We start from the raw sequence: 15,936 nt of genomic DNA, 5'->3' as shown, positions 1-15,936 counted from the left end.
ATCATGCAATTGAACGGAGGCAAAGAGTTTTCCCGTCTTACTTGAATAAAGGATACCATCAACTCGAGTTGGAGGAGAATTACAGGCACATTACTACCTTTTCGACTCATGTTGATTTGTTCAGATATAAGATAATGAGTTTTGGAGTATCTTCAGCTGCTGAGATATTTAAGGATGTTATTCTCAGAGTTATCTAAGCTGTCACACATGCTTTCAATTACAATGATGATATGCTGGTTTTTGGGAAAACACAGAAAGAACACAACAAAGCCCTTACTCAAGTATGACAGTTACTTGCTGATGCAACTCTGAATGCCGCAAAGTGTGAGTTTCACAAAACCAAACTCAAGTTTTTTGAGAACATATTCTCTGATGGGGTAAATTCTCCAGAGCCAAACAAGGTGCAAGTACTGTCATCCAATCCAATTCACCCCGCTCCCCCATAGGATGTTACCAAGCTGCGATCCTTTCTACGCATGTCCAGTTATTGCTCAAGATACATTCACAACTTTGCTACAGTGAGTGCCCCATTGAGAGACTTGACAAAGCAAAATGTACAGTTTCAGTGGTCTCCGGAATGCGACCAGAGTTTCAAAAACATTAAACATGCAATTGAGTCTGCAACTAAAAATGACCTTCTTCGACCCCAAGTTACATCCCGAAGTAACAGTTGATGCGAGCCTGGTAGAGCTAGGGGCAATGCTTGTTCAACACAATGGCCATCCAAATGCTCTGAGATACATTGTGGCCTATGCCAGTCATAGCCTGTCTGAAACAGAACGTGCCTATCCTCTTTCCCGGAGAAGGAGAGTCTGGCTGTGGTGTGGGCCTGCAAACATTTTAAGGTATTCCCCTACGGAACACGATTCAGCGTTATCACAGATCACCAGTAGTTGCTTACAATTTTTAGAAACCCGAAGGCTAAGATGCCCCCTCGCATGGAGTAGTGGGGGCTAAGACTGCAAGAGTATGACTGTGAGATTGTGCCTAAACCTGGGAAGGATCAAACCCCAGCAGATTACTTTTCATGAGTGCTGCTACATCGTCTCAGTTCAACATCCAAGACAGTTAAAGCATATCTTAACTTTATTGTGAGATCCAGCACACCAGCAGCTCTGTTGGTGGAACAAATCATTGCTGCCACCAATGCAGATAAAGACATGACCATAACAAGGAACTTACTACCACACTGTCATGGAAGAGAAGAACCCAGCCCCTTGCCGATAATGTTGAACTCCAAAAATTAAAAAATTTACAGGATGAGCAAGAAGTCACCCAAGAAGGTGTGAAATACTGCACGGCTTGAGAATCATCATACATGGAAGCCTAAGACAGTGGGTCATCGAGCTGGCCCTTAAAGGCACCATGGTATGGTAGCCACAAAAAGAGCCTCAAGAGATCGAGTGTGGTTCCCTCGGCTAGATGAGAGAGTCGAGGAGCAGAAGACGTGCCATATTTGCAATTGTTTGTCCCCTAAGGTGACGCTGCACCCAGTGACAATGTCTGACCTGCCTGCCCATGCTTTTTTGGGCCTTTTTTGGGACACCATTTCACAGTAGTCATAAATTAATATTCACGTTTTTCTCTGGTGGACGACCTATCTTCGACAACCCATGACAAAGTCATAGAACAGGTTAATGGCATCTTTGCAACATGGGGTATCCCCAAATTCTTCAACTCTGATAATGTAACAGTAAGGAGTTCAAAGAACTTCTTCTCTGACTCAACGTCAAACACCAAAAGAGTACACACCTCTGACCCCAAGCCAACGGTGTAGTTGAAAGATTCATGGGCAACCGCAAGACGGTAATTCAACGAGCGTCCATGGAGGGAATCGATCTGAACCGAGCCATGTGCCTGGATCTCCGGGACTATCAATCAACTCCTCATTCCACAGCTGGTGAGAGCACTTTGCTATTTGGGAGAGCCATCAGGAAGAAACTACATCAATGGACCCCGGATATATCAGTGAATACTGACAAGGTTCAAGACACCGACGCGCTTTGGAAAAGAAAAATGAAAACAAAAACGTATGCAGATCAGCTTCGTCATGCCCAGGAGACACTCTTTGACAAAGGAGACTAGGTACTGGTTAAACAGAGATGAAAATGGGAAACAGACACTCCTTTTGCCGCTAATCCCTTACTGGTCATGGCATGCAAGGGAATATGGTCACAGCACATTGTTATTGTTATTGTTAGATTATATTTGTAGAGCGCCAATCACCATAGGTCTCTAGGCGCTAGTAGCGTGGACCGAAGTCCATTGGTCCCACACATAGTCAGCACGCTGTAGGAGGATTTTAGCCGAATGCCTCAGTAAACAGGATGGTTTTAAGCTTTTTCCTGAACGGCTGTAGCATGGGTTCCCTACCCATATTATCTGGAAGTCTATTCCAGATCTGGGGGATCCCGACTGAAAAAGCCCCCCCCCCCCCACGGTGGTTCTGTTAAAGCACGGGAAGGCCAGCAGGCTGGCCTCAGATGACCGGAGGTGCCGTCTAGGCACATAGGATTTCAGGCGATCTGTGATGTATTTTGGCGCCCTTCCATGTTTGGCTTTATGCGCAATGCACAGGCCCTTGAACTTGACCCGTTGGTTAAAAGGGAGCCAGTGTAACTGTTTTAGCAGAGGGGTAGCATGTGCTCTTCTAGGTAATTTAAAAATCAGCCTTGCTGTATCGTTTAAAACCACCTGGAGTTTCCCCAGGAGTTTTTCGGGGATTATAAAAATTAAAGAGAGAGGGGCCCCGTACCACAAAAGGGGTGGAGCGCCAACAGACACAGGTCAAAACAAAGATTCCCCTTTTGGAAAAGCAAATTATTTAAAACATAATCACACCTTCATACACTTGATCACCAGGACAAGACACCCAAAAATCATCTCGATAGCAGCCTGTATATAAAAAATATTTTCATATGTTTTTATTGTTATAAAATAGATCATTCAATGAGACACAAATTCATAAAAATACACAAGAAGACAATATAAAAATATTGGACAAAACAATGCACAGTATCCTACCTATACATAGAACACACTACACACTACATATCCATTAATGTGAAATAAAATAAAGGGAGACTCAGTAAGGAGCGTATTATAATCTCTCATCATCAGGAGATAGGAGACATATGATCATGATCTCTTCATTTCCTAGTTGATAATATCAACATTTGCGTAATTTGGAAACTGGGAGTCACAACAATCTATACTCTCCCTCCTACAAGTGCGTCGACGCGTTTCGGTGGAAGTTTGAAGATAGCAGACCACCTTCTTCAGGACAAGTAATAATATTCTCCCATGTCGTCAGAAAACAATCTTATATGCACCAATTAAGAGGACATCGGCTACTGAAGGGCTCCTAAACTCCTCCTTGTTCCTCATTCAGATTACTACAACAGGCCAAAAACTGATACAGTCTACTTTAGCCTTCTTTCGCCTTGTTCTTATGGCGTAAATGCGTGCATATGAAGGAATAATGTCTTGAATGCATAGATGGGTCGAAAACCTCAGGGGTAATTTCAATAGTGTCATAAACAGTAGGAGTATCTATTTTTTCTCCTCATCGATAAGTACACGGTGGATGCACTCCTATGTCCGTGTAAGGGCGCGAACGCGTCAGGAAGTAATTCAATCGGGTCCCACCTGCACGACCATTTTTCGGGGAGCCCTATGTGTGCTGCGTTGCCATAGTCCAAGCGTGACAGTCTTAGGGCCGTCACGACGGTACACATGGTAGAAAATGACAGAAGGGTACCGAGCTTTTGGAGTTGCCGCAGCAAGCTTGTACAGCTCCCCACTACCGCTGACACCTGATTGATGCCAAGGCTCTTTACAACTGGCACTGGTGTTGGGGTGGTACTGAGCTCTTGGGGCCAGAAAAGATTTGACCAGGGTGAGGCCTCTGTGGTTAAAGCCAGCACCTCTGTCTTATCTGGGTTCACTTTCAGTGAGTTAGAGGTCATCCAGTTCATGGTGAGCCGGAGGATGTTCTGGACGTTGAGCTGTGCTAGGGGACAGTTATTAACTCGGATAATTAGCTGGGTGCCGTCATCGTAGTTGAACACCTGGCAGTCTAATTTTGCCAGTGCTGCCACCAACGGCTGGAGATAAATATTGAATAGCAGGGGGGACAGCGCTGAGTCTTGTGGGACCCCCCAACGTAGGACACCCTGCCTGGACCTGCATTCCCTAGTTGGACTCTTTGAGACCGATTTTCCATGAAGGAGGTAATCCACTGAAGCACCGTCCCGGTAAATGCCAGCCGTCGGACACGGGCCAGTAGCTGTGCATGGTCCACCGTGTCAAACGTGGCTGAGAGATCCAATAGGATCAGTGCTGAGGGGATCTTCTTATCAGCTGCTAGCCTCAACTCATCCAGCACTAAGAGCATCACCAACTCAGTGCTGTTATGGGCCCTGAATCCTGCTTGTCATGTGTGTAGCAGATGGTGTTGTTCTAGGAAGGTCGAGAGAGTTTTGAGTCAAGTCAAGGCAAGTCATCAACACTTCTATAGTGCAAACATATCACTCCGAAGAGTCTCACGGCGCTTGCAGCGGCTGGAAGCAAAGAGAAAAAGACAGAGCGAGATTACTGATCAAACAGCCAGGTTTTAAGTTTGCTTCGGAAGCACCCTAGAACGGGGATGGACCGCAAGTCGACCGGCAACTTGTTCCAGGAAGACGGAGCTAAGTATGAAAAGGATCTACCACCCTGCCTGGCGGAATAAATTCTAAACGGAGTGAGAAAGGACTTAGCACTCGACCGCAATACCCTCTGGGGCTTGTACCAGCAGAGTTTTCTGGACCAGTAACGCGGTTTATTTCCATAAAGGTATTTATGGGTAAGGCATAAAACCTTGAAGAGAATGCGCTTTTTCACCGGGTGCCAGTGCAGAGCTCTGAGACATGGGGCTGAAGAGGTTCGCTGAGGGAGATTCAAAATTAACTTGGCCGCAATATTTTGTAACACTTGGAGTTTGTTTGACAAGGATTCATTGATGGATAGCAGAAGTGCATTTCCGTAATCCATTCGGTTGGTAATCAAACCTTGAAGCAACGGTTTTCTCGCTTCAAGGGGGATCCATTTAAAGACTCTCCGCAGGGTACGCATAATTCCGAAACAGGAGCTGACCACATGATAAACCTGGGCCCTCATGGACAATTGATTGTCCATGTAAAAGCCCAGGTTGCGAACTACCTCCTTAGGAACAGGACCGGCACCAAGGTCAGAGGGCCACCATTCTGAGGACCAGTATTCTAACGCTTTCCCAAAAAGCATAATCTCGGATTTTGTACCGTTCAGTTGCAGATGGTTTTCCTTCATCCACCTGTTAACATGGGACATGCAGTTCTGGAAACGTGTCATGGTTTCCTTTGGATCCGGGCCCAGCGTGGCTATGATCTGAGTGTCATCGGCATACGATATGACCTCAAATCCGTATGCTCTAATCACTGGGGCCAAAGGAGCCACATAAAGATTAAAAAGAGTGGGGCTCAAAATAGAACCCTGCGGAACACCCATAGTAACAGGTCTAGTGGAGGAAGTACTAAGTCCAAACTGAACGGTAGTACTACGGCCCGAGAGGTAGCTTCTGAACCAGTTCAGAGCCGTGCCGTTGACACCACTCTCCATAAGCAGATGAATTAAAATGCGATGGGAGATGGTGTCAAATGCGGCTGACAGATCAAGGAGCACGAGGATTACTGGTTATTGTCTATCCAGGGCCCGCCTGATGTTATCAGTGACCTCGACCAGTGCCATCTCCGTGCTATGAGCTACTCTAAACCCTGATTGTGAAGGGTCTAATAACTCATGACTCTCCAAATAACCGACAAGTTGCTGATTAGCAAGGGATTCCAATACTTTCCCTAAATAAGGGAGCAGAGAGATCGGACGGTAGTTGGAGGGGAGACTGGGATCGGCCGTGGGTTTTTTCAGGATGGGCTTCACACAAGCAGTTTTCCAATTAGAAGGGAAAACAGCTTCTGACAATGATTTGTTACATAAGTCAGCAATGTTGGCAACCAATGCGGGAGCGACCATTGCAAGTAATTTAGAGGAGATCAGATCAGTGGGAGATCCTGGGTCTACCGCAATGAATTCCTCAAAACGATGGAAGGGAGTCATAGAAGCAGGGGACTCATTGATTAAGTCCAAACTGTTAATATTGGACGTCAAAGAATGATGGATAGTTAAAAAAATTTCTTCAAAACATTTAGAGAGAGAGTCCACCCAGTGTGGTGAAACAGGAGCAGCCTGCAAATTCCTGGGAGTGGTAAATTCATTCAAGACCTTATAAAGCTCTTTAGTGGAATTGCCTGCCTTATTTATCCTGTTAGTAAGGAACAATTTTTTTGCGCTTTTGATTTCCAGCATATACCTGTGATGAAGTTCTTTGTAGTTGGCGCGATCCACTGGACATTTATTATTCCGCCATTTACGCTCCACTGTACGACACATAATCTTAGTAGCTCTGAACTGGTCCGTGAACCAGGGAGCGTTTCTTATCTTGGTCTTTACCAACGTCAGCGGGGCTATAGTGTCCAGTGTATTAGAGACTGCTTCCTCCAGTGAATCCAGCATCTGAGTTACATTTTGGTCAGGCCTTGTTAAATCACAGGGGAAGTGTTCTAAAAACAGAGGCAAAGTTATTTCGTGCCAGGGTCTTCGCCACGAGGAATCAGTTTCCAGAGACTTAATTTCTCTGGACATATAGAGAATACAAAATTTTAAGAGACAATGATCAGTCTATAATAATGGAACGGGTGGTGACACAACTATTTCGGACTGATTGGTAAGAAGAAGATCCAGAGTGTGACCGGCCTTGTGAGTAGATTCATGCACCATTTGCGTGAGGCCTAATATACTCATGGCGGAGATCAATTTTCCGGTGTCAGGGTTGCCATATGCATCAATATGGTAGTTGAAATACCCAATCATAAGAAAATTATCTGCTGCCATGACGTGCGGTGCTAAGAGCTCCAGGAGTTTTTCAGTAAAGTTACCTTTGGGACCAGGAGGACGATACACCAGAGCCCCCCTCCATGTTCCATGTCGGCCGGCTTTGAGTTTAAAAATACAAATTTCAAGGCAACTTTCAACAAGGACTTCCAAGACAGTCAGATCCAGATCATCCAAGATGGCTATTAATAGACCCCCGCCGTTTGTCTGAATCCTGTCTGCTCTTAATATTCTATACTGAGGAGGAAACGCTAAATGTATATCAGGCAAGGCATGCTCGTGGAGCCAAGTCTCCATAATTAGACAAATATCAGGGGCCTCTTGATCTAACAGGGCCCATAATTCTGTAGAATGCTTAGGAATCGAACGAGCATTCAAGTAGGCAGCCTTGAGTTGTTGATGTTTTTGACCGTCTACAGTGCATAATTGAGCCGCCTTTACAGGCCTGATTATATAGGGGATACTTGAGGCTATCCCAGGGCTTACTATATGGCAGTCAGGGCAGACCAGAGCGGGTGTATTAATTTCTAGTAAATCCTCCCTCGAATATCGTAGAATGGTCATTATTAAGAATGAGCAGAAAGATGACTATGAAAGGGAATCGGTTCCCCACAAAATGTGCAAGATTACCTGTCTATAAGCAAAAGGTTGTGGTGACTGGCGGCGTTCGGGCGCGGACGGGCGCAGACGGGCTTGCCTTTGGCGCGCCGCTGTGCGCGTCCGCTGTGCGCGTCCACGCCCCAACCCGGATTAAATAGAGAGGACCGGGGCAGCTAGACCACTAGAACGCTGACCTGCACTTCCGGAACCCGGAAGTGTATGCTGCCGATCGACCCTTCGCACAATCGGCACAAGCCGCGGCGGACCGGGGTCTAGGCAGAACTGACAGGTAAGGAAGTTCACAGCGTGATATACAGTACACGAAGGTCAGTGCAGGAGAAACTTTTAAAAACACACAATTGAATTGTAAAACACGGCGATTCAAGTTAAAAGTAAGTTAAGAATAAAGAAACTAATTCCACATTGACTTCACCTCTTGTCGTGTGCAAATAGCAAATAGCGAGTGATATGAAAAGCAGGGGTGCCAGAGCACATGTTGCTCCAGGACTTTCGCCAAGAAAGGTAGCTGGGAAATTGGTCGAAAGTTTTTCAAGTTGCTCAGGTCCGCCCCAGCTTTTTTGGGCAGTGGAATCACCATGGCTTCTTTGAATTTTTGAGGTACCTTCCCTGTGGTTAAAGAAAGATTTATTAGGGATAGTACCTCTGACTCTACTGCCGATACGACCTTTTTAAACACCAGAGGTGGGCAGGGATCTTCGGGAGACCCAGATTTTACCTTGGGCACGATATGGGTTAGGCCATTTGGATCGAGTGTCGGGAAGGTTGAGAGCGAGATATTTAGGTGCTCTGGTGAGTCCACCACTAATAGGGGACAAGGGGTAATGCAGGTATTGCTTTGCTTATTTCAATGATAATATTTTTAACCTTGGTTAAAACGAAGTCCTGTACCTTTTCACATTCTGCTTGATTTGCGACTGTCCTTTGTTCTTTAGTCCTGGACAATCGATCACTCAGGACACATCACATTTTAAACACGTACCACAACACTTGTCGAGTAATGAAATCACTCCTGGGGCGACCCCGCCAGTTGGTCCAGGTCAAGTACCTAAGCCTATGTCATCATTGCCCGGTCAGGGTGGACCTGGAAAACCTGCGATCACTCGAGCCAGCAGACAAGTGCGAGCGTCTCCCCCACTAATTGAGGAAATGTGATTTTAGTGACGTCTGCCACTTTTTATTTAACAAAGGGGAAGATGTAGCATATTAATATTATGAGCACTAGGACCCTCTGAACAGGAAATACGTAATATGCAGGGAGGTGTTAAAGTGTGGTTAACGGAAAGTATGATGTAATGTGCAGTGTGTGAGTGTGTGCTGAAGAATAAAGTAATGCTCCTGTGTGGCGTAATTCATCTACATGGTTCTGGGCTGGGAAAGATGCTACAGACATCTTTTGGGATATTCTGGGCATATACTGGACATCTATGTAGTCATATATGTACATAATATTCTTATTTTTTTCTAATACGCTTACAGAACATCGACAGCGTGTGGCTGCACCGATTAAAGGAGAATTCCTTATATTTGAAACTAGAAAAATGCAGTTTTGAAAAACCACTGTCTAATTTTTGGCCTTCAAAATCCCTGAAGAAGGATTTGAAGTGTTATCAAGATTCAAGTAGAAAGGGAATGGCCTACACCTCCGAGTAATAAAGAAGTTCACATGTTTTTAGGATTTTGTGACAGGACAGAAGATGAGAGCGAAGAATTTCCTGATAGTTCATGTGGCCCATCCCTTCATCTTCTCCTGCAGCAATCTGGAAAAGAAAACAGAGAGGTTAAAAGGATGAAGGGATGAACAACCCAAGAAAAGAAACATACAAAGAAAAGACTTCAATTTCTTAAGCCCATAGAATGAGGGGGCAGAGGAGGAGTCCTGAGAGCTGGAATCCAGAACTGTGGGCTGTGGAGCATCGGGGGACAGATAAAGCAAGGAACTGAGAGGAGGACTGCTGCGTCAGAGGGCAGAACAAGTGGATATTGCACAATGACAGAGATTATACCAATGAATTAAGGTTTCAACCTCAGCCAAAGCACCTCCCGCCTGCCCCTAGGACCGGTGGGATGCCTCCTGGGTCCCAGCGTGATTTCCCCAGGTGGGTCAGCGTTTACGCAAATGGAGGCGGGGAACGGAGTACACAGGGGGAACCTTTTAGCAGTCACTCTTACTGAAGTTTACACCCTGTGGGCCCGATTCATAGAACTAACTTAAGACAAAATTCTAAACTTACTACCATTTTGGTATTCACAGAAGGCACTTACTCATTTTGGTATTCACAGAAGGCACTTACTCATTTCGGTATTCACAGAAGTTAGGAGTCCTAACTTTAGGACTCCTAAATGCCTTCTGTGAATACCGAAAGTCTTAAAGGTAGGATTTTTTTCAGTTTAGGAGTAGTAAAACTTTACTACTCCTAAACTGAGAAAAGTCTTAAAATTAGGATTTTTTTCAGTTCAGGAGTAGTAAAACTTTACTACTCCTAAACTGAGAAAAATCCTAACTTTAAGACTTTCGGTATTCACAGAAGGCATTTAGGAGTCCTAAAGTTAGGACTCCTAACTTCTGTGAATACCGAAATGAGTAAGTGCCTTCTGTGAATACCAAAATGAGTAAGTGCCTTCTGTGAATACCAAAATGGTAGTAAGTTTAGGATTTTGTCTTAAGTTAGCTCTGTGAATTGGGCCCTGTGTTTGTGGAAGTGACACACCGATAAACCTTTTTGTAGTGTCCTGTTTAGAGTGCCACCCAGCCTGTACCCTACATTGTAACACACATTCACCCTGAGGGCCGGGCACGGCCCGAAGGGATAAATAAAAGCGGGAATCTTGGCCACAGTTTTATTTAACATGTATGATCCGGTATACGTCATACTCTCATAAATCACAATTGGTAGTCATAAATCAGTATGACAGGGCCATAAATCTTTATTGCAGTGTCATATGTCATTCGGTGCGTCATAAATCATTCAGACAGGGTCACAAATCATAAATGAGTGGCTGGTCATAAATCATACACTGGTGACAGATCATAAATTACCTCTACCCTATATCAATCCAGTCCTGTCATTTCCTTGCCTTGTTTATGACACGGGTTGTTGTTGAGGCAATCATACTTTTTTGGGATCATCAAGTTTTCCCATTGGTTTTCCTCCGATTGCAAGTGGGGTAGCCTCTTGCAAGGGGGGGTAGCCTGTTAGGCTCAACTCTGTACCTTGTCTGTCCATTTTGTGCCCTGCCATCCAGCGGCTCTGGGCTGCGAGTGCCGTGCTCCGCTTGCTCCCTCCGTTGCCTGATCACCCTGCTGTCAGGCATCCCCAGGTAAGTGGCCTTCCTCTGGCACATTGCCTTGCTGGTGTGCCTCCTTTACCAACAGATGTACCCCTTTGTCTGCCATGTCTGTCCACTTGCACTGCAACAATGCTGATGTTCAGGTTTGGGTGGGTCGCAGTACTTCTTTTCTGCTGTCCCTGCTCACGGAATGTAGCCTTTGCAGGGGCAGCGCCATCCTTATAACCCCCAGAGCCTCCATCGGTGGTGCGGCAGAGTGCCCCCATAGGGGGTTCGAAACATTACCTGGGCCAACATTTTTTGCGCCATCCATACCGCGCTTTTCACAGCAGCCTTGGAGGGGAGTGGGTAGAAGGGGGCGATGGCATATCCCCCTTTGTTAGGTCACGGCTAGCGAAGGCTGCGCTTGCGCAGTCTCGCTCGCGAGATTTAATGACTTGGAGAAGAGGGGCTTGAACCCGCCCCTCTTCTCTCCTCTTCTCCATTGGCTGGCCTCTTAAATGCTGGCCAGCCATTGGAGAAGAGGCTCGTCTCGCAAAACAAGCCCCGTCCTTTTCGGATTCTGGGGCGTGTTTTTTCGTTACTTTTCGCTGGGTGTGTTTTTCTCTCCTCCAGCCAATGGCAAGAGGAGAGAAAAAGAAAAACACGCCCCCGAATCTGAAACCGCCACTGCGTTTCTCCGAGGCATTTCTGCTTCACCTCGGAGGAAGGCGGCGGTGTTAATGGCGTCCTCTCCCCCTGCTGTCGGCTCCCGTGTTCGGCTGCTGATATACTTATATACTGACATGAATGTGAACTTTTGCTGCATCAGCGTGCACTGGCATGCATTAGAAATACTGATCCGAATAAATGCCTGGCATTGCTAGCCCCATCCCTGATCCCACCCCCACTCCACCCCTAGTCCACTGCGTAATTTGGTGCTGCAGCTGCACTTATTTTTTCTATTTAAATCACTAAGCAAGCTCTATAAATTCAATCACAATACAATATATACATAATACAAATAATGCATAATACAAAGACTGGTATATATTTTAGAATAATATAATCTCTTATCCAGAAATGATGATGCAAGTAATGTTTACATAGCAAATACCCCATCCATGAAAAATAAGTGTACTTTTGAAGGTTTTGTATTCAAATTGATAAAGCTTCATTTTTATTACACAGGCTCGATTTCACATCAATAACTATAAATACCCTTACAAATCTTAATTTTATAGTAAGGTTTATTTCGGAGTTATGAAAAAGTTGTAGTTTCAAGATGGCAGCCATATCAGTTCGCAACCTGGCGAACTACAGATTAGTGAGCGATCCACCAGTCTTCTCTTTCTTTTGTGTTTCCGTGGGCGGGACTTCCTCCAGGCAGGGCTATTCACTCACGCGCACTCGTCCTTTCCTCCTGTTCATGTTGTGGACAGTGCCAGACGTCGTTAAGGTGAGACACCGTAGTATTGAAGCAGTAAGTGCCTTGTCTGATTTCAGAGCACCGTGCTTAAGAGAGTAGGAACACATCACTCTTGTCATGGACGGAGTAAGCAAAGGAGTTGGGAGCGACGCTAGCATGGCTTAAAACGACACGTCAGCAAACAGTGGTCTGGAGCAAGGGGGGGCCTGTTTTGATGTTACAAAGGGACTTAGTGGCCGTGAGACAGTTTCCCGGGATACTGGGTGACTGTGGTAGAGCACACAGACAGATGAATGGGAGAGGAAGTATGTTGGTCTAGGTAATGCATGGCTGGAGGGTTTAGGATAGAGTGACTGTAGAGGCTTCACACTCTTGAGGCTTGTGGTGATCAGAAACGAGGTGGCTGATGTGCACATAATTTTATGTGTGGAGTCCTTACACAGTGCGCTCACCGATGGGGTTGTGTTAGGCGCTAGGTACACGTCATCAAGGGCTTTGGGGCTGATCAGGCTATCACCAACTTTGGACATATTACATCTCTTTATGTTCATTCTTTTCGTGAGAAACCGTGCGGTACAAAACTAATGTAGGTGCACATGGAAGAAGACCGAGTAGTAAACCTAACATCTCTTTACATTTGTTTTGGCTGTGCATTTCGACGACACTCAATAGCTCTCCAAAGTGATGCATTTTACATCCACAAAATGCTAAATCATTTCCCATTTGGCTGGCATTGGGTGATCGGCGCCACTTGCACTGGTCTCCTTCGGCCCTTCCCGCCTCCTCCATTACCATACACTCCTTGGCCCCTCCCGGCCATCACCTACCCCCCCTGCCCAATGGCTCCCGGGCGCCCCGCTGAAACTGTGACCCACCCAACCGGCCTCTGAAGGACGAAAGGCTTCGGGATAAATACCACGCAACTCCTGCCTACCCCCAGGTCTTCCCCCTGTTGCTCCTGAGCACCACCGCGACCGACCCTCCGCTAAAGGCCGCATGGGTCCCCTATGCAACGGGCGAAGCCGGGGTGCAGCAGCAATCTGCAGCTCAGCTATCACCAAGTGCAACCACCCCCGCCCTCTCCAGCATTGCTCCTTTACCGCGACCCTCATCCCTCCCCAGAGAGCGCTTCACCCTCGCCCTCCCGGCTCTTATGCACCACCGTGGCCCTGCAGCTGTCCGCACCTTTATGCCACCCTGCTAAACTGCCCCCCTCCCCCGACCCACCGATCCCCCAGACCCCTCCCACCCACACCTCACACCATGTAGCTCTGTGTGGGGGTGGCTCTGTGTGGGAGTGGCTCTGTGTGTGTGTGTGGGGGTGGCTCTGTGTGTGTGTGGGGGGGTGGCTCTGTGTGTGTGTGGGGGGGTGGCTCTGTGTGTGGGTGGCTGTGTGTGTGGGTGGCTGTGTGTGTGGGTGGCTGTGTGTGTGGGTGGCTCTGTGTGTGTGGGTGGCTCTGTGTGTGTGGGTGGCTCTGTGTGTGTGGGGGAGGGTCTGTGTGTGTGTGGGTGGCTCTGTGTGGGTGGCTCTGTGTGTGTGGCTCTGTGTGTGTGTGGCTTTTTTGTAGGTGGCTCTATGCGTGGTGGGTCTGTCTGTGTGTGGGTAACTCTGTGTGTGTGTAGGTGGCTCTGTGGGTGGCTCTATGGGTGGCTCTATTTGTGTGTGGGTTGCTCTATGTGAGTGGCTCTGTGTGGGTGGCTCTGTGTGTGTGGGTGGCTTTGGGTGTGTGGCTCTGTGTGTGGGTGCAAATGCAATAGGTCTCGCATTTGAGAGTGATTAAGCTATTGATATTGTAAATAACAATGCCGTTTCTTTAAATGTTTTAAAAACAAAAACATAAACAAAAATAATGTCATGAGCAATGCCAATAGCTTTAACTTTAACAATGCCGAGACCATTGCATTGTAAATGCTTGTTTTTGGCAGGCTCGGGTGAAATCACTGTCACACTACCGTGGGTGCTGCTTATAGGATGGTTTGTGACAACTGAGGGTGTGGGAGGGCTGGGCGAAAAAGAAACGAGGAGACTAAATGCATTTCTTAATAGTAGATATTATCTTTGTGACATGCAACTTAAGATAGTACATCTTTTATTAAGAAGTGACGCTCTTAAATAAGATAGTACATCTTTTATTAAGAAGTGACGCTCTTTAGTGATTTTCTTTAATGTCTTATTTGTTGTTCTCTCTTTCAGCGCATCCACTTCTTACAAGAGGGGGTCACCTGGAGGCTCAAAAGAAGAAACAAGCATTTGCAATGCAATAGGTCTTGCATTTACGAGAGTTTAAGCTATTGTCATTTACAATGGCATAAGCTCAAACTATTGTAAAAGCGAGACCTACTTCACTTCAAAGAAGTGGATGCCATTGTCCGGGGCTGCTTGAAAGTGAAAGCGCACATGGCGAGGAAATCAGGTCGTGCCTCCAGTACAACAAACTCATTAAAGAAAATAGTGCTTACAAACTAAATAAGACATACCGTGTTGCAACAGAAGTAAAGGTGCCAGGTGCCATGGGAGGTTACAAATGCATACAAGGTGCTACCAAGGAGGGGCTAACAAGCCTAATAACGACTCGGAAGCCAGCGTTTACGAAGGACAATGACACAAGCCAATTAAAAATATTGGCGGAGAGATGACGGGGCTTCAAAGCCATACTCCAGGTTTGACCCAAAAAGTTGTGTAAAGCATGATTCTGTGGGAATCTATGGCCCCAGGGTTAAAACGTTGATGAAACACACCTTTAGGACAATATGAATCATATAGACATTCTGCAATATAGTATTGATCCATTAAGTTTGCATTTGTCCACCTCTGGACTAGGGCCTGGTGGGTCAGGTCAGTAGTCTTAATTGAAATCATGCCTTAGTTGCACAAGGTGGCTATAAGCAGAACATAAGGTTATCAAAAGAGGAGGTATAGTACAAGAGCCAGATGCTGCTACAAATAAAGGCACACAACCACATTCTCTCCTGCACACCGTAAAGCGGCAGATATCTCTGTAGAGACTCAAGGGACACCTTTGCCACGACTAGCAAGCAGTAAAACGATGGCAGTATTCAGAGTGGGGAGGGAGACACCACGTGCAGAGGACTCTTGTAAAGCACGACTGAGCTTTGATCCCAGATGGGGGTGGAGGGTCACACAGAAGACCGCAGCACTCCACATATCTTTGGAGCTGACTCACTCAGTGTCTTGGAAAAGTCTTGCTAGAAACGGAAAGCTTGGGAGTGGACCAGATAGCGTAATGCAAACTCAACTATTTACAAGGGTGGGAAGATAATCGCCTCCTTTACAAAATGAGGGATGACACCCTTAATGAAGGGGGAGCTAATAATGGATGTAAAATTATATCTAGCGACGGCAGTAAAGGAACTTGATCCACATGCAAAATAGGTAACTTAAGATCTTTAGCAATTGAAACGAATACAAACAAGCGCAGAAACCCGCAACCTCTGCTTTCACTGTAGTACAGGATGACGTCACAGTGCTTCTGAGCCAATGAGCTTGGTCTCAGTTTGATAGATTGCCGATGTATACAACGAAGCACGTCATTGTTCTTTCTGATCCTGCGCTGCTCTGAATTACAGATCGAGCGATTTAAAAAATCCCTTTCAAGAGGGATAAGGCAATATTTAAATGCGAAACAAATGAA

Source organism: Triturus cristatus, chromosome 2_2, assembly GCF_964204655.1.
Source record: "Triturus cristatus chromosome 2_2, aTriCri1.1, whole genome shotgun sequence".
NCBI lineage: Eukaryota > Metazoa > Chordata > Amphibia > Caudata > Salamandridae > Triturus > Triturus cristatus.
Note: the sequence above shows the minus strand (reverse complement) of the source record.